The following is a 26,338-nucleotide window of genomic DNA, read 5'->3' as shown; positions in this document are numbered from 1 at the left end:
GATGATTAACCTCCTCTCCCCAGTCATCTTACCTTCCTAGTGAGGGGGATTGGTGCTGTGAGCCCATTGGTCTTTTACCAAAGCTTTGCTTTTGCTTAAAATAATGCTTTTGGCTTCATGATTACTTATTATCAACTTTGCAAAGCACAGTCAGTACAATAACAAAAAGATAATAGCTCATTTAAATTGTTTGCTATTTTGTTCCAGAAACAAATATTTTCATCACCTCTCTTTTGTGGGAATATTTCTAATGTAGGCTTGCCAAACGGGCATGGACTTGTGTGTAGGCAGTCTGAAAGAAAAGGATCATTGCATGATTCTTATTACCAATACAGGCTGAACACGTGGATAAAATAATTAGCTGCTGAGGCATTTTTTTCATGCATATGAGACAGGCAAGCAGAAGGCTCTTTCAGAACGCTTTAATCCCACAGATGACAGTGTGCAGTGGCCTGGCTGGCCTTCTACCCCAATTTATCTGTTTGAGGCTCTTTGGCAGTGTTTCTCCTGTTTGACATCAATATTGATGATTGACTTCACTACTGGTGACATGTCAGTAGTGACAATTAGTGGCATCAGTGTATTGGGGGATAGGGCGGGTGTGTGACGGAGATGAAACTATCAGCCCTTCTTTCAAGTCTGGGGGCTTTTGGGGATGCTAACCAGGGTAAAAGGTATTGCTACATAACCAAAAAAACCTAGGCAGAGGTCAGTGTGATATATTAGGAAGGTAGGAAGCTACTCGGTAGAAGAGAAGGTAGAAGATGGGGGCAAGAGAGGGAAAACACATTTGCCAGGCAGTTTGCTTATTTATCTAATATTAGGAGATAGAGAGCATTACCCTTATTTTTACAGATGAGGACATGGGGACACGGGGAGATGAAGGGGCAGATAATTAGAACAGCTGGCAGTAACCCCTGAGACAGTGCCTGGCTCACTGATTCAGGATCAGACACCCATCCAGGTTAATGTCTTATGCAAAGGAACATCCTCAGAAGCTCTTACCATAGAGGTTTTATGAAGAGCCACAAAAACTTGATGGTTTGTATCAGCTTTTTTCACCAAGGAGGAATATTCCATCTTTTAAGCAATTTTCATAAGGCTTTATAAATGTGCGTTTTAATAGATTTAATGTTTGTGATATCAGGAATTAGTTGTATAAAGTCCTGGGTATTGGAAGCCTTAGATCCTATTTGCAGAACCATTGGTGGTATATACAGTTAAAATAAAACCCATTACCAGGAAAATTGTGCGCTGTTCCTGGTGTTTATCCTTAGAATATCTAGACCCTCTGCACTTTCACTCCATTATTTAATTGTGTGGTTGTGGAAACAGATGACTTAGCCCACATTAGACCGTTTTCCAGTAATAGAAACAAACCTTCCTGCTTTTTCTCCATCAGGTCACCTCTTTTCCTCCATCTGTAGCTCTGTCTCGTGCCTCCTGAGGCCCTGATGTCTGATGGAAACACCTTCTCACACTGCTGCACTTGTCTTCCATAGCTTGAAGTATACACATAATACAATTTGCATTCAAAAATTGGAAATGCATCATTAATGTGTAATCAAATATATAATTGACTATTTTAACATTTTGGGTGTTCTTCTTTGGAAATGTAGTTAAACAAGAGTTAAGATTTTTTTTTAAAACAAGCTGTTTTTAAGTATTTGTTAGTCTGGGCATTGGTTGCAACTTCTATAATTATTTGGCACCTTCAGAAATTAGTAGTAAAATTGAGAAAGTTTCAATTGATAGAACTTAGGACATTTTCTCTGAAGTTTTATTTCTAAGTCACTGACCCCATCAAATCCTTTCTGAGCCTCTTTTGGTGCCGTACAGCATAGGGGTTGTCAGAGAAATTGGTCTTGTTTTGAAGAGTCGGAGAGTATAGTGACTAAAAGCATCGGGTTTGCCCAAAATAAATGAAACAAGTCTTCAAACATAATTTTGCATGAATGTTCGTAGCAGCACTATTCACAGTAGCCAAAAGTTGGAAACAATCTAGATGTCTGTCAGTTGAGGAATGAATTAAAAAAATGTGGTATATCCATACACTGGAATATGATTCAGCCGTAGGAAGGACTGAAATTTGGATACTGCTGCAACACGGATGAACCTTGAAAACATTATGTTAAATGAAAGACGTTAGATACAAAAGACTACGTATTAGATGATTTTGTTTCTATCACATATCCAGATTAGGCAAATCCATAGAGACAGAGAGCAGATTAGTGTTGTCAGGGGCTGGGGTGAGGGGAGAGTGGGAAGTGATTATTTAATGGGTGTGGGGTTTGCTTTGGGGTGGTGGAAATGTTTGGAACTAGATAGAGGTGATGGTTGTACAACATTGTGAATGTACTAAATGCCACTGAATTCAAAATGGTTAAAATGGTGAATTTTATGTTGTATGAATTTTATTACAAATTTTAAAAAAAGCAAGATCATTGGAGTTTGGCTGACCTGTGTTTGAGTCCTGCCTCTAGTGTTTACTTACCCTGTAAGCTTCTCTGTGAGCTTCACTCCCCTCATTTGTAAGGTGAGGATGACAGCATTTTCTTCACTACACAGGTAGGAGTAAGTGAGGTAGTACATAGAAGGGGTGGTTTATAAGCCTTGGTGAGAACTTGCTACATGTTAGCTATAAAGGAGAGAAAATGGTGTTCATTTTCTAGTGAGTTTAGGCTGCAGCTACTCAAAATAACGTTATACGTTTACATGAAGAATCAAATGTAACCTCCAAAGCAGCCCTAGAAAGTACTGGATGTCTTTGCTGATGCCTCTCAAAAAGCTGTCAAAGGGAGAATGTTTTAAAGATCCTTTGATCTCATTTATTTTTCCCTCATGCCATTTATCTTGTCAATGTGTCTTCCAAAAAACCCTCTTCTCTTCCTCTTGCTGTATCTCTTTACATCCAAACTTCCATTCCATGCTCTTCTCCTCACCTCTCCTTGCTTGCTTCCTTCTCTCACCTTTTCTTCGTGGAGTAGCTCCCTGCCTCTTTATCAGTCTTGCCTTTGTCTAGATTTTCGTGGTTCTGCAGCAATACCTGGTACCTTGTTCAGCACTCTCCAAAGCCCTGAGGCTTGAAAGAAGAAAGTTTTCTGTTTGTCACAGGAAATTTATATTTATGTGTTTCTTCATTCATCTTCATTGGTTTTGAAATGAATCACCTGTTAATCCTTTGTCATTTTTAAATGTAGGACTCAATAAAAATGATAAACTATTTTGACTAATCACCTTGTCCTTCCAAACAGAGAAAAAACATTAGAAAAAATGACAGACAGTGCTATTCTCACAGACAGAATACAAAGAAAAGAGAAAAGCTTAGAATAGGCTCTCATTTGCTTTAGTTGTCAAAGTCAGTTCTCCTGATGCTGATGAAAGGAAAAAGAGCATGTCTTTCATATGTTGCAGAGATTTTACTATCCATAGGGTTCCAATAATAAAAATAATATTAAAAGCGAGATGCTTTGAATGATAATCCCATTCTATTCTCACAAACCCTAGGAAGCAGTTACTAAGGAAATCAGAGCTCCAGAAGATCAAATAACTTGCTCAACTCATACAAGCAGAAAACGTGGCTGAGCTGGGATTCCAACTCGGGATCCTGGACTCAGATCCCCTGCTCTTGAGGGCTCCATGCAGGGCTGGGAAGCAGTGTGCTCATCCTCAACCCTCCGTGACTCCTTTCTCTATTCCATACCCCCAGTGTCTCCAGCACGCAAGCATAACCCACTTCTCAGACATGGAGGGTGAGCCAAGGCTGAAGTTCTGGGGAGCTGAAGGGTTTATTACTCCATCCTTTATTCTTGCTGTAATTCCTGTGTTGCCGTCATTTGTCTCAGAGTCTACTGTCATCTGAGGCTCTGCTCAGAGCCTCTTGGAGGAGGGCGAGCAGAGGGAGACTTTTGCTACAGGTCACCTGGGAGGGGCCCAGGTGATCATGTGGCCCCATTTCTCAAGGACGTCTTGGGGGCAAACCCTGTGCTTCTCTGTGTGGGCTTTTCACATGCACCCCACCCTAGTCTCTTGGGGGTGAAAATTCGGCTGCCTGCCCTGATGTGTGTGATTGTTCTTACTTTTCTAGATCTGTTTTCTATAGTTTTTTTTTTTTTTTTGTGTGTGTGTGTGAGAGAGTATGTGCTTTATTGGGGACAGAGCAAATATCTCCTCTTTTATTTAGAAAGATCTTATTGCACAGGTGAGTGACAGCAAAAGCTGGAAGGGTGATCTACCCAAGCCAAGGGCTTCATAAATGACCCCACTGGGCCATCCGAGAGGTCACCAGTTACGCTTATTTGCCTATTTTTAAAACTTTCTGGAAATCCCTTCAGCTTCTCACTCATTTTGGAATATAACTCTTACTTTGAACAAATTCTTTCTGCCATATAAGCTAAGTCCTTTATGCTTCTGTCCTTTGTCACCCAAAGAGAAAAGAAATAGCCTGTCTGGTGTTGCACACGAATGTATTTTGTCAGGTTTGCCGAAGCCTCCATCTCTTTTCTTATTTTCGTTTCCAGGGTTAGAGCAGGGCTTGAACACAACTGAGCTCGATTTGGTGATTCTCTCCACTTGGGAACCTAGCTAGAATCTCGTGCCTCAGGGCAGTGAACAGGCCATGTGAGCAGGGAGCGCTGGATTCTGTGGTGCTTGGGCCTGACAGGGAGCTGGGATGCAGCATTTGACGAGCTTCTTGGCGTGGAGGGTTTCAGAGCTGCTCAGAATATTGACATGGGATCTCTCTCTTTTCCTTGTGGCCTCAGTTATCCCATGTGCATGTTGGCGGTCCTCTTGGAATCATGTGTATTTGTAGTTGTAACTTGTGCCTCACTTACTACCAGAACGGGCAGTCTGATATTAGGAAGAATCTGGCTCTCATGGAGTCCAAAGGAGGTTGGGAGAACAGCAGAGAGTTTCAAAACTGATCCCAGTAGCTTCCCCTTTGTTCTGGAATTCCGAAAAATGAAAATTGTGCTTTTTAATGAGGTAATTTTTCTGCCTCATTTTATTTCAGTTTTTTATTTTGACATAATTTCAGACTTACAGGAAAGTTGTAAAGTAGTAAAGAGTCCCTGTTCTGTCTTTCACTTGGAGTCTCCACAATTGCTTTATTATTCTCTCTCAGTCTTTCTGTCTTTGATTCCTGATCTCTCACTATATATTTATAATATATATATACACACATATTTTCTGAACCATTTGAAAGTAAATTGCAGATTTTCCCCTTTTTTCCTAAATACTTCTGCATATTTCCCAAAAATATGGTATTTTCTTACATAATCACAGAAATAGTATGAAAATCTAATCTGTAGACCTGATTCAGGTTTTGCCAGTTGTATCCTGTAGTGTCTCCTCGGACCTCAAACGCTCGTTAGCTTTTCTTTGTCTCACGACACTGCCATTCTTGAAGACTGCAGACCAGTAATGTTGTTGAAAGCCCCTGGATGGGTCTGTTTCCTCATGATGTGACTCGGGTTTCGTGTTTTAGACAGGAAGGCCCAAGACGGGAGCGGTGTACTCGGGGTTATCATTTCACAGTCTTGGAGGTCGTGGTGGGCAGAGTAGCGCCCCTGAAAGATGTTCACCTCCTGGTTTCTGGAACCTGTGAGTGTTAGCTTCCATGGCCAGAGGGCCCTTGCTGATGTGATTAAGGATTCTGAGGTGGGGAGATTTTCCTGGATTATCTGGGTGAGCCCAGTGCAATCATGGGGCTCCTTATGAGGGGCGGAGGGAGGCAGGAGGGTTGGAGAAGGAGATGTGACCACAGAACCAGATGTTGGAGTGTTGTAGGGCCAGGAGCCAAGGAAAGCAGGCAGCCTCTCGGAGCTGGAAATGGCAAGACACAGATTCTCCCTTAGCACCTCCAGAAGGACACAGCCCCACCGACACCTCGATTTTGGCCTAAGGAGACTCATTTCAGACTTCCAACCTCCAAAACTGTAAGTTAGTAAATTTGTGGTGTTTTCAGCCACTAAGTTGGTGGCCATTTGTTACAGCAGCAACAGGAAACTGATACAAATGATGTTGAGCAGGGCTCCGAGGTTGGGAATGGATTTCTGCAGCCTTCGTGGCTGGAGATCGCAACCTCATCAAAGGATGCTGCAGCAGAGTCCCGTGACTGCACTGTACCCTGGCTGCCATTGGAGGGCTTGTTCTTAACATGTCCCACATTGAACAGCATGCATGGGGTAAGATGAACAGTAGGTTCCAAGACCTTTTGTTTGCTGCCTTCATTGGGGCTTTCTTTTTACATCCAAGTGTAAACCATCCATAGAGGATGGTTGTGCATTGAAACTTGCAGTTCATTACAGTTTTCTCTCCAGAGTCTAAGCAATACACAGGGTCCTTTGCAGCATTCTGGGGTCCTTTGTGGGATGAGATGGGAGTGGAGAAGGTGAGGAGAATGCTTGTTCTCTGTCAGGTTCTGTACCTTACATTTGTTTTCTCATTGAACACTCTCAGCAATCTGAACCAGTAGCCATAATGTGATGGTTGGGTTCATGTGTCAACCTGGCTAGGTGGCCTAGCTGTCTGGTCAAGCGGGCACTGGCCTGACGATTCCTGTGAGGCTATTTGAGGCTGGTTGGTTTGTCGATCATCAGTCAATTGACTGCAGCTGACTGATGACTCATCAAGGGGCGTGCTTCCACAGTGAGAGAATGCAATTGGCCGGATTTGGTCCGGGTGATCAGTTGGAGGCTTATAAGCCGGACGGTTAGAGAACCTTCACTTCTTCTTCAGCTGCTCAGTGAAGCTTTTCCTGGGGAGCTCGTTGAAGTTGCCAGTTCGTTTCCTGAGGAGTTCGTCAAAGTTGCCGGTTCGTTTCCTGAGGCGTTCTTCAAAGTTGCCGGTTCGTTTCCTGAGGAGTTCGTTAAAGTTGTCGGTTCGTTTCCCGAGGAGTTCGTCGGACGTCTTCCTTGGAGTTGACAGCTTGTTGACAGCTCTGCAGAATTTGGACTCGTGCGCTCCCGCAGTTGCGTGAGTCACTTTTACAATTTGATAATAAGAGACATCTCTCATTGATTCTGTTTCCAAGGAGAACCCTAACTAATACACATAATAAACCTGTATTACCAAAGTGGAAATGGAAACTCAGAGAGCTTGAGTAACTTGCCCAAAGTCACACAGTGAGTTGGGATTTGTTATGGATCTGTAAGACTCCAGGGTCCTGCTCTTTCCATTCTATTCTTTCCATTCTATTACTTTATCTCCGAGAAAGAGGATTGTGTTACTATTTTTCATCCAGCAAGCATTTAATGAGTAGTACTGTGCTCAAGCCATTGTAAGGGTTGAAAGGATAAAAAAATGAATAAGGCACAGCTTTGGATTTCCAAACATCTTATTTTGTTATTGGAAGGTACCTTGGAGTGTCAGTGTCCTAGGCCATGACTAAAGCAACTTTGATTTTAAAGGGCTGTTAACAGAATGTAACTGCAGTTGGGTTGAGCAAAGAGGAAAAATAAGTTGAAGGGTGAAGTAAGACAGAGCTCTTTGGCCTTGTCTCTCAAGGGCGGGTTGCTTTCAGTGGGGAATTGTTTTAACTGAGGCAGAGAAAGGCGCTGTCATATACACCTGTTTCTCTGGGGATGGAGCTTCCAATTAGTGTCAGGTGGAATTGTGGGAACAGCACTTATAGGAGTGATGGAGAGGGACCAACCATGGTACCTCACGCCTAGACGCCTTAGCATCCTCACTTGACATTGTCACAAGGGCAGACTTGGTGGGTGTGGCAGGAAGGGTGGGGCCCCATGCTGAGGGCGGGAAAGGTTGCTTTGAAGTGGAAGAGGAAAACCAAGGAATGACAGGAAAAGTATGTGATAAAATTCACTGCTCATTCTTGATTTAAAGATAAAACTATCTTTCTTCCATGATAAAAAATATTAATATTCTATGATGAGCATCATAGCATAGTGACACAAAAGACATTCTAATAAAAACTGGGAATATGAAAAGGATTCCCCACATTTAGCATTATTGTTTAATGTAGATCTGAAATTTCTGGCTAATTCGAAGAGATGGGAAATAGAAATAATATTGTAACATAAAGCGACAGCCTAAACACAACCAAAGAAAAATTTAAATAATCAAATAAAACTCATGAAATTACTTCAGTCATTTAGTGTAATAGTATGTATGAAACAAAGAAACAAACTTACCAATTTCTTATATATATCAATATTCAGAACATATGGTGAGGAAAAATTATTCCATTTAGTATAATAACAATAACAAAATATAAATTCTGGGCAAACCTACTAAGGAATGAGTGGTAATCATATAAAGAAAGCTACATGCTGGGAGCCAGAGCTCTAAACCAAGTGATATTATAAAAGTATCTGAGTGTGTAGAGAGATGTGCTATGTTCTTTCAGGGAAAAGTTGAATATTTTAAAGATGGCAGCACTCCCTAATTTAATCTCAATTAAAAAAAAAATCTTACTGGAATTTTTCTTGTCTGGGGGTGGTGGGGAGGTTGTGCTCCTGGTGGGAACTAGCAAAATGATTTCAAAATTCAGCTAGAAGATAATCAGATGAAAAGACATGCTATTTTAGATTCTTTTCTGCTATCGGAAGGCTAATCCTCTTTAATCTAATGTACTATAAAGGTAAAAAATGAAAACAATGGGGGTACTTGTTCAAGAATCTACAGGAAGATTAGATTAGCACACAAAACCGAGAGAAAGGCAGACGTGGCTTGGACGTATCTGTGTGACAAAGGAAAGCACTCCAAAGATATATGAAAACGATGTTCATCCATAGTTGGTCTTAGAAATGGCAGCTAATTGGGGAAAACATGAATTATTTGTGTCTTCACCTTACACCACAAATGAAGTATAAATGGATTAAGTATAAAAATGAAACCAGATAAAACTATAAAAATTACCTTTGTGAGTATATAACTGAATTTGTGATAAACATGCATTTTCTAAGCATAAAAGCAACAAAACAATCACATAGCTTTGATAAAAAATTTTAACATAAGTTCATTAGAAATAAGCAATACTTAAAAGCAAATAACTAAAATATATAAGTTGAAACAAATTTGAAAGTTATTTTCCTACTACATCAAAAGAACGTATACATCAATAAAATGTATTCGCAGTTCAGCGGGGAAAATGGAACCAGAACCGGACTAGATAGTTCTTAAAAGAAGCAATAAAAATGACTTACATATGGAAAGGGTCAGATTAATTGGTAATAAAAGAAATGCATTTAAATAGGATTTTAATCTTTTACTTTATTAAGCTATCAAAGATAAAAAAAAAAATACAAACAACTCACCTTTGATGAGGGCCCAATCAGAAGGCCACTCTTCTAGATTTCTGGTGTTTACCACTTGTGATTGAGTAATTCTACTTTTAGGAATATATCATAAGAAAATTTTAAAAAACACAAGAATGTTTTATATCACAGTGATTGTAATGGGAAAATTTATAATAGCAAATTGTTGGATGAAAGGTCAGAAAATAGGGGCTTTGTTAATTCATTTATGCTGAACTCATTGCAAAATAAATTTGCAACATTTATTAAAGAAATATTAAAATAGCACTTCAAAATTATTAATATTTAATGACAATATAGTAAATAAAAGTCCATGCTACCAGGCTGAACATATAATTTTATTTGTGTGAATATATCTATACAATTATGATATATAAATATAGTTATATATAAGTGATAGGGCATGGGTGATTTATTGTGTCCTATAAACTAAGAATATATATTGCTTTGCAATGTTCTAAATATATTTGCATAGATGATACTGTATTAAGCAATAAAGACCATCTCACTACATTATTAAAGGCAGAAATCACACAGACCACATTCTCTCCACATCAAAGAATTAGAAAATAACTGAAAAGGCTTCACACAATCCAACTTGAAAAATTGCGAACAGTTCTGTTAAACAGCTCACATCAAAAAGAGGAAATCAAAAATACATTTAGAGACTATGTAGACATTAATGGTGATGAACTATGTAGAAATTAATGGTGATGAGTGCATTGTACACAAAAAATCAGGGGATACATGCAAAACTGTACTCCAAGTAAAAACAATTGCTTTAAATGCTTTTATATTAACCAGAGAGGATAAAATTAAATAAAATAAGCTTCCACTCAAGAAGCTAGAAATGTGCAATCTAAGGACAGAAGGAGAATGGCATGAATAAGGATGAATGCAGAAATTAAGGACTGGGAAAATAAGATAATGTGATAAAATTGGTAAATTAACTTAAGAGCCAGTTCTTTGAAAAGACTAATAAAATAGGTACACCTCTAGGATGGGCAATCAAAGACAAAAGCTGGAGTACATATAAAAATAAGGAATGAGGATGGTGGCTAGGTGAGACAGGGCAAAAAAACACCTCCATGAAAAAAACTAGATTAAAAACCAGAAAGTGACCCAGAACACCACTGCCAGTGATGCACCAGCTGGACAAGGTCTGCTAAATCCACAGGGAACATGCATTTGGTGAAACCAGAAGCCTGCATTCTGAAACGAGTGAGTGAGTCGGCTGAAAATCTTGCGGCCGCGCTGCGGTGTGGGGAAACAGTGGGCTGGTGTTTGGAGACGGACTAGTTCTTTAAAAAAAAAGCTCGGGAGTGCCTGCAGATACGATGGGGAGAGCCGCGCAGTGAAGCACGGTGGGAGCGGGCTGGGCTAACGCCTCGGTGTCTGGCGTGGAGGATACCCCTTCCCACACCCGCTGCTGATTGTCTTAAGACCAGAGGAGCAGAGGGGAGCCAAAAGGAGAAAAAAAATCGCATTCCTTGAAGCCATCTCCTCAGCTGGTGGGGGACGCTCCTGCCCGGGGCCAGACCCACGGCCCAGAGCCTCACCAAGAAACCCAGTGTGATGGGGAATCTTTCCCGCAGCACTACACACAAGCCACAATATCGGCTGTGGACAGTGGCCTTTAATACACCCATGGCTGATTGTCCCAGAGCTGGGAGGGCGGAGCTGTGCGAAAAGGGGGATGTTAACGCATCCCATTCAACCATCTTTGAAGCGGGCTGGGAGTGCCCCTGCACGGCCCAGTGACCCAGGGCTTCCCTGGAGGCCTGTGTGCACTTGTGATGTGGCACAACCATCCATCAGCAGAGGTCCTGGAAGAGCACAGCTGGGAAGGGGGAACCGCTCGGAAATCCCAGGGAACCTACGCCAGTACCAAGGACTTTTGGGTCAGTGGCAGAGACAATCGGTGGAAAGACTGAAATGAAGGCTTAGGCTTCTGCAACAGCCTTAAATCTCTGGGAACACCTGGGAGGTTTGATTATTAAAGCTGCCCTGCCTCCCTCACCACCCAGACACACGCCCCACATTCAGGGTGGACAGCACAAGCAACACACCCAAATTTGGTGCACCAATTGGACCCCACAAGAATCAGACCCCCACACACCACAAAGACAAAGGGGGAGAACTGACTTGAGGGCAGTAGGTGACTCATGGATGCCATCTGCTGGTTAGTTAGAGAAAGTGTACGCCACCAAGCTGCAGTTCCATCAAATTAGAGATCAAGTAAAGCAAATACCAAGAGGCCAAAAACAACAGAAAATCTTAAAGCATATGATAAAACCAGACAATATGGAGAACCCAAACCAAAACACCCAAATAAAAAAATCAGAAGACACACAGTACTTGGCATAATTAATCAAAGAATTACAGACAGGTAACAAGAGCATGGCTCAGGATATAAAGGACATGAAGAAGAGCATGCCACAGGATATAAAAGACATAAAGAAGACCCTAGAAGAGCATAAAGAAGAAAGTGTAAGAGTAAATAAAAAAAAATAGAAGATCTTATGGAAATTAAAGAAACTGTAGGCCAAATTAAAAAGACTCTGGATACTCATAATGCAAGATTAGAGGACGCTGAACAACAACTCAGCCTCCTCGAGGACCACAGAACAGAAAATGAAAGAACAAAAGAAAGAATGGGGAAGAAAATCGAAAAAATCGAAATGGATCTCAGGGATATGATAGATAAAATAAAACATCCAAATTTAAGACTCATTGATGTCTCAGAAGGGGAAGAGAAGGGTAAAGGTCTAGAAAGAGTATTCAAAGAAATTGTTGGGGAATACTTCTCAAACCTTCTACACAATATAAATACCCAAAGCATAAATGCCCAGCGAACTCCAAATAGAATAAATCCAAATAAACCCACTCCAAGACATATTCTGATCAGACTGTCAAATACTGAAGAGAAGGAGCAAGTTCTGAAAGCAGCAAGAGAAAAGCAATTCACCACATACAAAGGAAACAACATAAGGCTAAGTTGTGACTACTCAGCGGCCACCATGGAGGCGAGAAGGCGGTGGCATGACATATTTAAAATACTGAGAGAGAAACATTTCCAACCAAGAATACTTTATCCAGCAAAACTCTCCTTCAAATTTGGGGGAGAGCTTAAATTCTTCACAGACAAACAAATGCTGAGAGATTTTGCCAATAAAAGACCTGCCCTACTTCAGATACTAAAGGGAGCCCTACTGACAGAGAAACAAAGAAAGGAGAGATATAGAGAATTTTAACAGACATATATAGAACCTTACATCCCAAATCACCAGGATACAGATCTTTCTCCAGTGATCACAGATCTTTCTCCAGAATAGACCATATGCTGGGACATAAAACAAGCCTCAATAAATTAAAAAAAAAAAATTGAATATATTCAAAGCACATTCTCTGACCACAATGGAATATTAATAGAAGTCAATAATTTTTGATTTGTAACTCCACTATTTACTTCCTACAGGATATACAATACATAAACTCTAATGACAAATAAGTGGTTTTGGACTCAATGTAAAATATGTAATTTTTGACAAGAACTATATAAAGGTGGGGGGATGGAGGAGTATAGGAACATAGTTTACAGGTCCTTTTGAAGTTAAGTTGGTATCAAAGAAAACCAAGATTGTTATGGATTTAAGAGGTTAAATTTAAGCCCCACCGTAAACACAAAGAAATTATCAGAGAATATGACCATAGAGATGAAAAGTAGAGTATGGGTTATGAGAAGTGGGAGAAGGGGCAATAAGAAGTTAAGAAATGAGTGTAGGGTTGCTGTTTGAGCTGAAGGGAAATTTCTAGTAATGGATAGTGGGAAGGTGATAGCATTACCACAGTGGAATACAAATAGAAGTCAATAACCATCAGAGACTTGGAGAATTCACAAACACCTGGAGGATAAAAATAAGGGGGAGATAAAAACATTCCTGGATAATCAAAAGCTGAGGGACTTTATCGCCAGTAATCAGTCCTATAAGAAATCCTAAAGGGAATTGAGCAGGCTGAAAGGAAGGGACACGAAACAATTGACTGAAACTACATGAAGAAATAAAGATTTCCAGTAAAGATCACATGGTAAGTATAAATACCAATACTACTGTATTTTTGATTTATAACTCCACTATTCACTTTGTACAGGATCTAAAATACATAAACTGTAATGATAAATCAGTGGTTTTGGACTCAAAAAAAAAAATTAAGGAATGAGAAAGGAGATGGAACCATAGACATCAGGCTGATGAAGACTGTCAAATACAGACTCTATAAATTGAAAAATTTTACTAAAGGGAAGTGGATCTTATCAGATATTAAACCAATAAAAGCGTAAATACTGACACGATGATTGACAACTCTGTGGAAAATTATAGGAAGTTGAGATGTAAACCCAAAGATATGTAAGAATCATTCATCACATCTCTTTGGACCAACAACTAATCACTTGGGAAAAAATAAAATCAAATTTATTCTATCCGCCGTACATGCAAATAACTTCACAGCTGGAATGAGGTTAACATGCAACAGATACAGTGAAGGTAAATAAATTTGGAGACCAAGGTTAGGGGATCTCTTTCTGAACCAGTGACTAAGGCAGACCCTCGACCAGAAAAGAGTGACAGATTTCACTCTATTAAAAACAAAATAAGAATCAAATTTACCATAAACAAAAGACATAAATAAATAAGGAAAATATATTTTCAAATTATAAGACAGTCCCCAGCCTAGGGTATTATTATGCTCAACTGAGTTTTGGTGGGTGGGTGTTTTGAAGGCTGGTTTAACTTATACAGAGATTAATATTGCCTTTTGAGAGTATTCCCATCGATTGATAGGAGGAACTTCTGCTTCTGTCTGTGAGACATTATAAAATGTATTTTAGTTGTGCAAAAAAATTAAAAAGATAATTCAACTTGGCACAGGTAATATATATCTTCTTTTTAAGAAATCCCAAGCAAGGCATTATTTCAAAGCATTAACTCTTAAATTAAAATATTCATGATTGACTATATCAAAACCATATGTATTTTTTACCTGGCACTTGTGGTTATAGAGCTGATTCAGACTCATGTTAGTCAAGTTCATGGTTTGCTGAATTTTGTGATTCACTGCCTCTCTTTGTCCTATTCCTCTTCCGGAAAAATATTCAATAGAAGATAATTGTTTAACATAATAGCACTTTCATGATAAGGAACTCCCATTAAATGGAAATGAAATAATATGCATAAATCTTCATAAATACCTCTGTATGTGTCACGATCATGTGCAGTTTCGCAAATCAGCAAAAATGGATGATTATGAATCGGAAGTATTTATTAAGTATTAATTCCAGCAAAACCATAGGAGGAAATGGATGTTGTTTTTTCTGCCTTTTCAGTTTACTGCAGTGATTGACCAAGAACCCAGGGATGCCTTTTAATATTCAGCTCAGAGGTTTATGCTAAGACAAAGTGGAGTAGCATACATAGAACTGATTTCAAGTGGATTTATTCATTTATTCAATGACTATTTGTTGAGTGCTTGTTAGAGGCCAGGCTGCACTGGACTTTATCCTACAGGGAGTGGGGAGCTGTTGAAACAGGAGAGAGAGAGGATGAGACTCGGGTACTTAAAGGACCATTAGGATGGGGTAAGACTCAAGCTTGGAGGCTAATGGTAAGCCAGAGGAGGGATGAGGGGAGCCATCTGCCCAGGGACAGTGACAGTGGGATGGAGAGAGGTGGACAGAATTGAGGGGTATTTGGGAGGTAGAATCGATAGCATTTGGTATGTAGAAGCAGGTGAGAGGGATAGTCAGGGACACTTTTAGATTTCTGATTTGAGAAAGTAGATATAGTTAGGCTCCCATCCTTTCTCACCCTTTCCCTTCCTGTCACTGTTTTTCCATTTCATTTGATCATGCTCGATTGTATCACCCAGACATGAAATTCTAAAACTACAGCAGCATGCAAGAACAACCCTGTGCACACATAACATAGTGTCCCAATTTAAGATTCGCAGTGCGGATAATGCTGTCTTCACACCCCTGTGATGTGTCCCACACCTCTTGGTAGTATCCCAACATACAGAACTTTGATCTTCTGCTGTCCACATTTCTTGTCTGGGTCCCCTTTTTCTGATCTAAGAATTCTCTGTGGTCTGGACTTACATTAATGGGCCCTACCTGTGGGACCCACCTGGAGCTGTAACCAAGACAGGAGCAGGGAACACAGTCCGCACTGCTGTAGCCTCACCCCTTCTCTCCCAGAAAGCACATATTCCTTCCTCTTTTCCAGCATTTTTCAAACCTTGCTCATCAGTAGCTTCTCTCTGATACATAGACACGTCTAAATGAACATTGGGCTCTTCTGGACACCCTGGTTTATTCTTGACCTAAATTCCTTTGGGAGGCTTCTTGATCTTCTCAGTAGCCTTTGCTTTGTGTTGGGCTTCACCAGCCATTCTCATATCCTTTCAAAACCATTTTGAGATCTGTTCTATTGGCTGCCAAGTTCCCCAGCCCAGACTGGGCACACTGCCTTCTTCTACAGCTCATTTTCACATGACCTTCGCCCTCCACACTAGACCACATACTTGTGCCCACTCGTCTGCCTCCTGCTGAGAAGAAGATAGGAAGCAGAGGTGATGTGATGGAGGAGAGGAAGGGAAGAATGGACATGGAGCCAGGGGAGCAGGCTGCTTCCATTCAGAAAGGGCGGAGCAGGTTCACCTGTCGAAGGTGTAACTGGAAAGTTCCTTCCCTCTGTGCTTCCATAGTCTGAGCCAGCAGACTGACTGCCCGTTTCCCATGGCAGGTGTCTGTCCCAGAGGGCACGGGCCATTTGTGTTCTTTCTGTCTAATATACACCACTAGAGTGGGACATAAGTCAGTCTTAAAATGCTTACTCTTTTTTTGACTCCCTTCTAAGCCCCACCTTACATTTCTTTGGTGTGCTTCTGTCTTAGTTTGCCAGGGCTGCAGTAACAGTACCAGAGACTAGTTGGCTTAAACAACAGGAATTAATTTTCTTACCATTTTGGAGGCTAGAAGTCCGAAATCAAAGTGACAGCAGGGCCATGCTTTCTCCAAAGTCTGTAGTGTCCTAGTGGTGGCTGCTGGCCATCCATAACTCATCTCTGCCTCTGTCACCTGGCCGTCTCCCTGCCTACCTGTCTCCTCTTGTTGTGTCCAGATTTCCTCTGCTTGTAAGGACACCAGTCATATTGGATTAAGGGCCACCCTGAGTCATTTTGGCCTCACCTTAACTAATAACATCTTCAAAGATCCTGTTCACAGATGAGTTCACAGCCACAGGACTCTGGGTTAGGACTTGAGCGTGTCTTTTTGGGGGCACGTAATTCAGTCCATAACAGCTTCCTTGATGGCCTCTGCATCTCCTAGAGATGATCATTTGGAAAAATAGTACGTATAAATAATCTAGAACAAATTTAGGATTAGCCACATCAACTTCTCTAGCTTGCTAGGACAGTCTGCCCTTTGGTGAAATTTAGCACGCCCTTAGGTGAAATTTATTTGTTTGGCCTGCATAGTGTTAGGTTTTAAAAGCTATGCATTTAAAAACCACGAGAATAGATATAATAATCTAGATTTCAGGTATTTTCTAGAGAAATATGAGGATGTTGCAATACCGGGCTGCTTTCCATCCTGATAGCAACCTCTTGGAGCAGAATAGATGCCATCTCCTTTAGATGTGCACTCTCTTCTAGCTTTAGGCAGATCACCTACCTCTGCTTAACAATTAAATGAGATACTTATCATGACCTCACAAGCTTTTAGTGTGGATTATATGCTTACAACACATCTAGCACAATGTCTGATACAAAGTAGACAAGCAGTAAAGGTGAATCCCCTAAACATCTACTTTATAGGGTTGAGAGGAGATGGTGTCTTTTGGGAAATTGTTTTGGTAACATCAGAATTGGTGCTTGGAAGGAACCTGGAATTCACTGGAATCATCCTTGTGTCCTTTTGTACAAACCTGGCAGAAACCTTGTCATCCTAGTCTCTTCTCTTTCTTGCCCCACATCCAGTTCATCAATAAATGATGCCAGCCCTGCTTTCGGAATGTATCTGGAATTTGACCACTCCTCCTCACTTTCTGCCTCTCCCTGATCCAGGCCACCATCACCTCTCACCTGAGTTATGGACCTTGTCTCCTAACGTGTCCTCCCACACCAGAGTGCTACAGGGTAGCTCAGAGCATGTCAGGCCTCTCTCAAAACCCTTCCGTGGCAAATCTTGGGCTTCCTTACCTGGATCGTTGCTGATGTACTTGGTGTGCCAAGCCCTCTATCGTGGGACTTGCCCTTATCAAGCTCTTTACTGCAAAGGAGAGGCTAAACCTGCTTGTAATTGTGCCTAAGAGTCTCACCCTGAGTGCCTCTTTGTTGCTCAGATGTGGCCCTCTCTCTCTAGCTAAGCCACCTTGGCAGGTTATCTCACTGCCATCCCCCCTACGTGGGACCTGACTCCCAGGGGTGTAAATCTCCCTGACAGCATGGGATGTGACTCGTGGGGATGAATCTGGACCCGGCATCGTGGGACTGAGATCATCTTCTTGACCAAAAGGGAGATGCGAAATGAGACGAAATAAAGCTTCAGTGGCGGCGAGATTGCAAATGGAGTCGAGAGGTCACTCTGGTGGACATTCTTACGCACTATATAGATAACACTTTTTAGGGTTTTAATGTATTGGAATAGCTAGAAGTAAATACCTGAAACTACCAAACTCCAGCCCAGTAGCTGGACTCTTGAAGACAATTGTATATGTGAAAACCTTGTGGATTGCACTCCGTTTATCCAGTATATGGACGGATGAGTAGAAAAATGAGGACAAAAACTAAATGAAAAATAGGGTGGGATGGGGAGGGATGATATGGTTGTTCTTTTCTACTTTCACTTTTTTATTTTTATTCTGATTCTTTCTGGTGTAAGGAAAATGTTCAAAAATAGATTGGGGTGATGAATGCACAACTAGATGATGGTACTGTGAACAGTTGATTGTACACCATGGATGACTGTATAGTATGTGAATATATCTCAATAAAACTGAACTAAAAAAAAAAAAACCCTTCCATGGCTCCCCATGGCATTGGGGTAAAAGCCATTGTCCTTACTGCGCCCCACACACCCTCATGATCTGGCTCCTCATTACTCTCTGGACCCCCTTTCCTTCTACCCTCTCTTTAGGTCTCTCCCTTCCAGGCTTCTTACTGTATCTCAAGCAAGCTAGCGTCTACTACCCTTTAACATGCCATGTAGTTTGCTTATTCATTTTACTCTGAGAGAGATATTGCTATTTCCACTTTATTGGTGAATAAACGAGGAGCAGAGAGCTTCAGCGACTGGCTCAAGATCATGCAGGTAGGATTGCAGAGTGGGAAAAACTGAATTTGAATTGAGATCATAGACCCCAGTGTCATTTCCTTATTCACTCCATGTGTTGCTTATCATCCCCAGGAATTTTTGACTGTTTTGTATCCCCAGTGCCAAGACCAGTACCTGGCACTCAGCAGGTGCCCAATAATGTCTGCTGAATGAAGGGATGGAAGTTAATAAAATTATGTTACCAAGTAGCATCTAATGTGACATTTTTCATTCCAAAGCAAAGCTATGAAGTAATACAGCAAATTAACACTTGCTATTTTTATAGAGGCAGTTAGCTCCCGTGGTAGAGCTGAGAGCAATAAAGGGAAAATTACAGGTCCTTTAATATTTTTATTTGATGAAATGAAGGAGGCACCCAGGCACACTGTTTGCTTCCCCTTGGAGCTGTGGCTGTTACCTGGTTAATTCTGCACTGCCAGCTCCCCTAGAATATGCATACATTAGAATGCACTGAGCTCCTGCAGCTTTTCTCCCCCTTTTTTTGAAGAATGTCAAAGCAAATTAGTGGATATGTTCCTACACTGAAAGAGTAGTTTCTGTTTCACTAGAGTGAAATGGATCCTTTTATAAATGCAAAAATAACTACGTTTGACCTATTGTTCAGATACTTTGTGTCTTTCTTCTAGAAAGCATTTAATTCATGTTATTTAGCCAACATATTTATTATGTCCCTACTGTGTGCCAATTGCTTTGTAGGATATAAAGAGAAGTATTAAAACAATGTCTGCACTTGAATAGCTTGCAGTTTAGTCAGAGAGACTAACTTCAGGTCCCTAAGAAATTACAAGAGATGTTGTATAAGTGCTGTGGAAGAGATCCAGCTGTGACAGTCATTGAGGTCTCAGAATATTGCAGACACTGAGCTCAGCATATCAGAGCACATGCTCTTCCTTATTTAATTGGCTGCAAGATGGGTATTGCTATTTCCACTTTATTGACGAGTGACCTGGGATGCAGAGAGCTTAAGTAAATTGCTCAAGATCATAAAGGAAGGATGTTTCAGTGAGGGAAACAGAATTTGAATCAAGGTCATTAGACCTCAAGGTCATTTCTTTTTCCACTCTAACTTGGATGAGAAGATGCTATGGTGGTTACAGAGGAGGGAAAGTTTAGATCTAAGGGGACAGTTGGTACCTACGGACACGTGTCAGGGCAGCGAACAAAAGCACAGCGTTCTAAAGAGAGCACGCTGAGTGCAACTGTGTGGTGTCAGCAGTGTGCTCATGAGCTGGTTGTTGGGAGGGATGACGAGGTTGGGAGAACTCTGCAGTATCTACACACTTTTAGGGACCCTTTCAAACTTACGAGGGCAGGATTTACTGAAAGGAGGCATCGTGCTTCCAGGTTTTGTAAATTATTCTTTCTCTTGGTTTTGAAGGTTGGGTTGGGATAATTTTTACGTGGAAAGTACCTTAGCTTTAGAGAATTAGAGAGCTTGGGCTAGGAGCCAGAGGAGACCTGATTACTTAACTCTAGGCTCAAGAGAGAAAAATATAGTGGAAATTTCATTTTGGAAGTACTATTGTGGTACAGGAGAAATTGCACCGTGGGTTTTAGACACAGATCAACCTGCGTACCAGTTCCCTATCTCTCAGTAAGTAGCTGTGTAGTATGTTTTCCCTTTTCTAAAATGAAGACAATGATATTTACACATTCTCCTGAATATGAGGCATCCCTTCAATTTTCCAATGAGAAGATTAACTCCTTTTTTTTTTTAAACCCTTGTGTATATATGAACTTTTCAGGCTGTAATTAAAATAGTTGAATGCCAATGTATAACATTAGTCTATTAATTTAGAAACACACTTAAAACCTCTTAGATAAAGTCCTATCTTATCCTAGGCATATAACTTCTCTACTCTTACGTTTTATGAAACAAATTTTTTTTAATCTTTCACGTGCGTCATTGACCTCAGTCTCTTTTTTCTCAGTAGAGCCACTGTTTGAGTTATCTAACCCAGATAGCACTCTTTGAATCTCTATATGATGTTGTCCCAGGAAGTTTTATCCCAAGCAACACGAACCCATTAAGGCAGTTTTTTTGTGATTTCCACCCACTACATTTTTTAAGTTGTCTCTCAAATTCTTGCATACAACAAGGTACAACATTTGCATTTGTGTGTTCATAGGTGCCCTCTTCATGAATTTGCGTGTCATTCTGGTGCAGGAGCCATGCTATTCCTCTGTATCGTTCCAGTTTTAGAATATGTGTTGCCAAAGCGAGCTCCATAGGCACCCTCCTCAGGCATTCAAAACTGACATGGATTGAAATTGTGTCAGGTTCATTCATCTTCCTTAAACTGAACATTCTTATTTTCAGTTAAGTAATTGAGAATGTGCTACGAATATGAAATACTGTACAAGCCATCAAATACAAGTCATACGTTCTCAAAGGGATAATTTTGATTAATGAAACCTCATCGTAAGGGTTGAACTGTGTCCCCTGGAAAGATGCGTTGAAGTCCTGATCCCCAGTGTCTGAGAATGTGACCTCATTTTGAAATAGGGGGTCTTTGCAGATGAATCAAATTAGGATGAGGTCATCCTGGATTAGGGTGGACACAAGGGAGAAGAGGACATGTAAAGACGGAGGCGGCAATTCTAGTGATGTGGCCACAAGCCAAGAAATGCCGAGGGCACCAGAGGCTGGAAGAGACGAGGAAAAATTCACTCCTAGAGCCTTTGGAGGCTCCTCGATTTCTGACTCCTGGCTTCTAGAGCTGTGATAGACTACATTTCTGTTGCTTTAACCCCTCAGTTTGTGGTGATTTGTTACAGCAGCCCTAGGAAACTACTACAGGCAGAAACAGTCTTCTACAGGATTGTTGTGATGAAATAACCCAGATAAGGCATGAATTATGACATTTTGGCCAGCTATTTTGGTTCAGATGCAGCTGTTTTGATTCTTGGGATAGGCTGACATAGTCTAGAAAACAAGCCGTTAAACATTCTTCTGTTTAAAAATTACCAAGTGCTGTATAAAAGTGGCACTTTTACCAGTGTCTGAGCTTTACAGCTACTTGGCATGAGATGAGGATTAGAGCAGAAGTGGGGGTGAGAGAGGGAGTTAGGGTTGGTTGCTACTCGGAGATGGGGCAAGTGGTGGTGTGAGAATTAGACGTGATCTGGCATTGAAACCACACAAAACCAAGAGTTACATGTTTCCTGCATGTATTTATTCCAGAAAGGGTCATCTGTCATTCTTTACGAGGTGTCTGCTCAGACTTGGCATCTTATATGGTCTGAATCTCAAATGATCTGATTTCTACTTTAATGTTTAATAGTCAGACTTCAGTATCAGTTAATAAATCTTTATTAATTGAAATTGGAATTTGATAACAGAACTTACGGAGCTTTCCGTTTTCAAATGTAGAGAATAGGCATATCTATTTCTCATAGGTTTTGTTATTATACTAACGTTATTCGGTTGAATATCTCTGAGGCAGAGGGAGGGTTTGGGAGTGGGAGGGGTATAAAGGAGAATTTTTGAATTCCAGATGCCCATGGCATCTTTGATTACATTTTAACATATGACCACAATCTCAGTAAAATATATATCAGATTTAGTATTGCAAAACTCCTTTATAATGATGGTTTGAAGGTGTAAGAATAATAGCCCTTAGAATTGAAGTCAGTTCTGACAGGTTTTCTGAAAATATCTGTATTTTTCCTGATTATAAAAGTTATAAATACCTTTAAATAATCCAGTACAGCCCCCGCCCCCGTAAGTGTAGAGTTCACTAGGCAAGGTATAAGGATGTTAGTAGGGCATATTAATTGGCAAAGAAAAAAAAGTGTTTTTTTACATTTTGGCATGTCCATTTTGATGTGGTGGCATGAAAATGTTCAGCACATTTTACCAAGAGAGGAATCACAAGGATAACGATTATGCATATGCTGGATTTCCTTTGTGTTTTCATTTCTCAGGAGCCCAAATTCAACAGACACAATTCAAGATAATAAGGAACCCACTAAATATGTGTGATTGAGAGAATGGTGCAGAACTGAAGTTGAGAAGCAAAGACCATTTAGGATAAGATGGAAGATATCATAGAAAAAGATAATTAACTGTATTGAAGTTCAGAAAACTGTAGCTGAGACACAGCTGATTACTCAAGACTATATAGGTGTTTAATATTACAATAAATAGTATAATGCAAGGCTTAGAGAATGAGCACATTTGGGAATCACGAAAATTGTGACAATTTTTTGTTGGGTATGGGCAAAGAGTATGGACATATGTATGAAGTTTTAATAGATCAAATCAGATCTTTCCTCTCTGGCCATTTTGTGTCTTTTGAGCGTTTCTTTCATTATTTGCGAAATTTGTAAATTAAAATTTTCTTCAAAGAATTGAGTTCAGAGGACTTTGATTGGCATTTCTCACCCTCAGTAAATATCTCAGTTGATACCATAGTGCATTCCCTTTTGCAAGCTTTAATTAATTAATTAATTAATTAATTTCTGTTAACTGTCACAGTCTCTCCAAATCCCCTTTTGGTCACTTTCGGTACAAAATGTTATGTAGTTATCAGAGGGTCTTTTATAACTGGACTTAGACACCGCTGATAACTCAGGCAGTTTAAGCTGACATTTTCTCCTGGAAGCACCTTCTGGAGACCTTCCAGATTGACGTCAAGATTGGTCTTTGATGGAGCTAAAGTTGTGAAAGCCAAACCCTGTGTTCCACCTGTTGCAGGAGACATTGACACCAGGGCATTTTGCTAATATCTACTGTGGTTCGGAGTGCAATAAAGGGTGTAGACCCTGGCATTACAGACAAGCATGACTTCAGCTTGTTGATTTGTTTACCCTCTTAACATGTCATAAAAAATTACAAAAAGGGTAACAGACCCCATAGTCTCAGATTTTAACCAGCTGTTAAATTGTACAGGTACTGATCTTTGTGTTCATTAAGATCCTAGAGATTCAGGAATAGGTGTTGGTTTTATTTGTGAGTGTAAATTTAAGTAATTCATATATTATTTGGATGCAAAGATATTGTAGGAAGAAGGAGTTCAGACTTGAATTCAGGCGGACCTGGGTTATAAGCCAGACTCCACTGTCATCTAATCTTTCTAAGTCTATGTTTTATCATCTGCAAATGGATGATATAAATATCTATCTTGCTGGGTATTAAAGAGAAGATAATGTAAAGGGCTTAGCACAGAGTATAGTATAGAATAGGTTATCAATAAATGGTGATGATGGGCTTAATGACGATAAGTTAAATTTGGACCTGTGGTCTCAACTCATTAACACGGTAGAATGTAGGGTGTTCATACATTTATTTTCCTGTTTTGAGCCACCGTCTTTCATCTTGTACTCTGCACTAGCTCCAGACCACTCCTTCCATCTTGGACCTTGTATTTTCATAGGAATGCGGTAAATATAAGAAAAAAGATCAGTCCGTATTGCATAGAGCTGAATCACTAGCAATTAGCACTTTCATATCTTGATTTGTTGCAAGTGTGAGTTACTGTCTAGAGTAGTGCTGAAATTGAGCAGATGGTCTTGATATTTCAGGATTGAGGTTCTCTGTGAACAGCACCACAATATAGCAGAGTCTAAAGGAATTACTGTCACTTCACATCACGCAGTTACAAAATGCCAAATTGTAAACACCACTGGAATTTTAATGCAAGGTGTGCTTCTCTCAGAGAATGCCCTTTTAAAAAATCCTGGTGAAATGGCAAAATATTGGTAATTGTTGAAGCTGAGTGTTCATTATACTGTTCTCTCTACTTATGTGTGTGTTTGAATATTTCTGCAATAAAAAATTTAATTCTGGGATGGTTACCTTCCTGTTGAATATTTGGAAGTAATAGGCACACATTAATCCAATATCTGGTCTTCATGCCGCTATCTTTTAAGTATTGTTTTATGTCATTATTTGTAGTACAAGATGATTCAAAAGGGTTAAAAAAATGAAAGCTTAACTGAAAGAGATATGAGAAAGGAACTTCAGTGCAAAGAGATGAAGCTTAGAGAAAATTACCTCATGATAGCTCCAATCTCACTGTCCCCTGGTTTAAGGGTTATGTAAATGAAATCTGGTATATTCAGAGTCCATAGCTATGCTACATTTATATTTAATTTTTACATTAGGAGAAGCAATCAGTTCTGAAGTATTATTGAGATTTGGAAACTCTACCATATACCGCACTTAAGTGATGAAGAATGTTTCAAAAATAGTCCTCACTGCATTGAAATAACCTGTTAGAGTAGACAGGAAAATTCCACTGACACAGTGGATTAAAAGGCTATTTAGTACATTTGTGTATTAAAAGCTAAGGCTAAATTTGGGTTTGTGTTATGTAAAATAACATCAAAGCCTCATATAAAGAGCTTTATACATTATTTCCTCAGAATTCACATGTGTAAAGAGAGTGTATTTTTCTTAAGCCAGATGTGTTCTCAGGACCCCAGTACCACAGATGGCCTCTGAACTTGCTGCTACCACCCAGTTGCTTTTTCCTAGTTGCAAGACTCCCCACGAGTGCCCTGCCATAGCTAACAGGTTTTATGATCTCTGCCAGATGAAAGCTTGTGGTCACCTTATGTCCCCTATCCTCTGTCATACCAGCTGGGAAAAGGACTTATGCTCATGTCTGTCCCAAAGAGTGATGGTTCAGCACATGAGCCTTGGAGTCAGGCAGACCTGGGGTTAAGTCCCGGGCACTGGGTGTGGGATTCAGCCTCACTAATCCCCAGAATCCGCACCATCGAATGGGAATAATAGCAGTGCCTGTGCCCACACGGTCAATGTGAGGGGGAACGAGGTACTGCTCCTAATGTAACTGGAACCCAATAAATGGTCAGTAATTGTGTGCATTATTGTTATCATGACGATGAATCCTTGACTTAGAAGTCAGGGTGTTTGAACATGTAGCTTGCTGCTTTCCCAAGTTGGAAATTGCCCTCTTTCTTGGTTGTCATGGAGAATTCAGAGGTGCACATGTTGTAATTCTTACTTGGAAGGGAGGAGAAATTTCTGTCTAAAACCTGAAGCATGAGGGGAAATTGTGGACCCTTTGGCTATTTGACCAAGATACACATATATCCTAGCACCCTGGATTCGAGCCCAGATCTTTATGTAATGGCCGTCTTGTTTAGGTAGATGTCGTGAGTACATGATTCCATCTGCTCAGGCTGGGCATCCAAGAGAGAGCTGAGGGAAAATTTCCAGGAAGCCTTCTGCCCATGCATGTAGATTTCCCAGTTCTCTTATCACAAACCAGGCCTCCAATTCCCTAGGAGATCCTTTCCCTCTATTTCCATATGACATGGTTCATGGTTAAAAGCTGAGAATTACCCACCAGAGAAGGAACTGCCTATCCCTAAAGGGGATTTCAATTTTTGGCAGAATAACAGCCTCAAGGGAGATTCCATCTTGGATGACATTGTCTGAAAAGGAAGGTGCTAGATGCGAATAAAGATCTAACCTGGCTGTCGAGACACCTCGTGAGGATGAATGCATCTCAGATGATACCCATCTGTCAATGAAAAGGCCTAGAAGCAGTGACAACCATGAAGCAGTGTCCTGTTTCCTTCCAGAAGAGCAATTTCCTAGGACTTGTTTCCTACTAAAAGGAACCAGGGCTCCTTGGAGAAATAGCTGTTTCCGCTTGTTGGCAGGAAATGTGCAAGATGAGTCTGT

The 26,338-nt window shown here is 40.4% G+C and overlaps 1 protein-coding gene and 1 non-coding gene across 4 annotated transcripts in view; one reads left to right on the top strand and one right to left on the bottom strand.

Moving 5' to 3' along the window:
• Positions 1-26,338, top strand: part of AMPH (amphiphysin) — a 254,072-nt gene that overhangs the window by 15,326 nt on the left and 212,408 nt on the right. The window lies entirely within an intron of this gene.
• On the bottom strand, positions 20,801-20,905 carry LOC119535594. Its single transcript, XR_005217216.1, has one exon. It is a non-coding gene; the product is annotated as a U6 spliceosomal RNA (small nuclear RNA).

Source organism: Choloepus didactylus, chromosome 5 (genome assembly GCF_015220235.1).
Source record: "Choloepus didactylus isolate mChoDid1 chromosome 5, mChoDid1.pri, whole genome shotgun sequence".
NCBI classification, from domain to species: Eukaryota; Metazoa; Chordata; class Mammalia; order Pilosa; family Megalonychidae; genus Choloepus; species Choloepus didactylus.
This window is presented reverse-complemented; position numbering and strand designations above follow the sequence as displayed.